The sequence below is a fragment of the Psammomys obesus genome, unplaced genomic scaffold (genome assembly GCF_907164565.1).
Source record: "Psammomys obesus unplaced genomic scaffold, mPsaObe1.curated_primary_1811, whole genome shotgun sequence".
In the NCBI taxonomy this organism is placed as follows: Eukaryota; Metazoa; Chordata; class Mammalia; order Rodentia; family Muridae; genus Psammomys; species Psammomys obesus.
Genome location: NW_026592776.1, coordinates 3046466 through 3049123, shown reverse-complemented (window position 1 = coordinate 3049123; position 2658 = coordinate 3046466).

The following is a 2658-nucleotide window of genomic DNA, read 5'->3' as shown; positions in this document are numbered from 1 at the left end:
TGAGTATATACCGTGAGTGTCTTTTTGCTTCTGGGTCAACTCACTCAGGATGATCCTTTCCAGGTCCCACCATTTACCTGCAAATTTCATGATTTCCTTATTTTTCATTGCTGAGTAATACTCCATTGTATAGATGTACCACAGTTTCTGCATCCATTCTTCAGTTGAGGGGCATCTGGGTTGTTTCCAGCTTCTGGCTATTACAAATAAAGCTGCTACAAACATGGTTGAACAAATGTCCTTGTTGTGTACTTGCGCCTCTTTTGGGTATATGCCTAGGAGTGGTATGGCTGGATCTTGAGGAAGCGCTATTCCGAGTTGTCTGAGAAAGCGCCAGATTGATTTCCAGAGTGGTTGTACCAGTTTACATTCCCACCAGCAGTGGAGAAGGGTTCCCCTTTCTCCACAACCTCTCCAGCATGTGTTGTCCCTTGAGATTTTCATCTTGGCCATTCTGATGGGTGTAAGGTGAAATCTCAGGGTTGTTTTGATTTGCATTTCCCTAATGGCTAATGAGGTTGAGCATTTCTTTAAGTGCTTCTTTGCCATTCGATATTCCTCTGCAGAGAATTCTCTCTTTAGCTCTGTTCCCCATTTTTTAAGTGGATTACTTGGTTTGTTGCTTTTCAGCTTGTTTAGTTCTTTATATATATTGGATATGAGTCCTCTGTCAGATAGAGGGTTGGTGATGATTCTTTCCCAATCTGTAGGCAGTCGCTTTGTTTTGATGATGGTGTCCTTTGCTTTACAGAAGCTTTTCAATTTCATGAGGTCCCATTTATTGATTGTTGCTCTTAGAGCCTGTGCTGTTGGTGTTCTGTTCAGGAAGTTTTCTCCTGTACCAATGAGTTCTAGGGTATTTCCCACTTTTTTTTCTAGCCGATTTAATGTGTCTGGTTTTATGTTGAGGTCTTTGATCCACTTGGACTTCAGTTTTGTGCAAGGTGATAAGTATGGATCTATTTGCATTTTTCTACATGTAGACATCCAGTTGGACCAGCACCATTTGTTGAAGATGCTATCTTTTTTCCATTGTATGGTTTTGGCATCTTTGTCAAAAATCAGGTGTCCGTAAGTGTGTGGGTTTATTTCTGGGTCTTCTGTTCGATTCCATTGATCCACCATTCTGTTTCTATGCCAGTACCATGCAGTTTTTATAACTGTTGCTCTATAGTACAGCTTGAGATCAGGGATGGAGATACCTCCAGAAGATCTTTTATTGTAGAGGATTGTTTTAGCAATTCTCGGTTTCTTGTTATTCCATACGAAGTTGAGAATATTTCTTTCCAGGTCTGTAAAGAATTGTGTTGGCAATTTGATGGGAATTGCATTAAATCTGTAGATTGCTTTTGGTAAGATGGCCATTTTTACTATGTTAATCCTGCCAAGCCATGAGCATGGGAGATCTTTCCATCTTCTCATATCTTCCTCTAATTCTTTCTTCAGAGACTTGAAATTTTTTTCATACAAGTCTTTGACTTCCTTGGTTAGGGTTACGGCAAGGTACTTTATGTCATTTGTGGCTATTGTGAATGGTGTTGTTTCTCTAATTTCTTTCTCAGCCCTTTTGTCTTTTGTATACAGGAGTGCTACTGATTTTTTTGAGTTAATTTTATATCCGGCCACTTTGCTGAAGGTGTTTATCAGCTGTAGAAGTTCCCTGGTAGAGTTTTTGGGGTCACTCATATATACTATCATATCATCTGCAAATAGTGATAATTTGACTTCTTCCTTTCCCATCTGTATCCCCTTGATCTCCTTCGACTGTCTTATTGCTCTAGCAAGGACTTCCAGCACTATGTTGAAGAGATATGGAGACAGTGGGCAGCCTTGTCTTGTCCCTGATTTCAGTGGGATTGCTTTAAGTTTCTCTCCGTTCAGTTTGATGTTCGCTATAGGCTTGCTGTATATCGCCTTTACTATGTTTAGATATGTGCCTTGTATCCCTGAACTCTCCAGTACTTTAAACATGAATGGATGTTGGATTTGTTCAAATGCTTTCTCAGCATCTAGGGAGATTATCATGTGGTTTTTTTCTTTCAGTTTGTTAATATGGTGGATCACATTGATGGATTTCCATATATTGAACCACCCCTGCATACCTGGGATGAAGCCTACTTGGTCATAGTGGATAATATCTTTGATGTGTTCTTGGATCCGGTTTGCAAGTATTTTGTTAAGTATTTTTGCATCAATGTTCATAAGGGAGATTGGCCTGAAATTCTCTTTCTTTGTTGAGTCTTTGTGAGGTTTAGGTACCAAGGTGATTGTGGCTTCATAGAATGAGTTTGGTAATGTTCCTTCTGTTTCTATTTTGTGGAATAGTTTGAAGAGAATTGGAGTTAGCTCTTCTTTGAAGGTCTGGTAGAATTCTGCACTGAAGCCATCTGGTCCTGGGCTTTTTTTGGATGGGAGACTTTTGATGACTGCTTCTATTTCTTTGGGGGATATAGGACTATTTAGTTGATTTACCTGGTCCTGATTCAGCTTTGGTGAGTCAAATCGATCAAGAAAATTGTCCATTTCATTTAGATTTTCAAATTTTGTGGCATATAGACTTTTGAAGTAAGTCCTAATGATTGTTTGGATTTCCTCAGTGTCTGTAGTTATGTCCCCCTTTTCATTTCTGATTTTGTTGATTTGGGTGGTGTCTCTCTG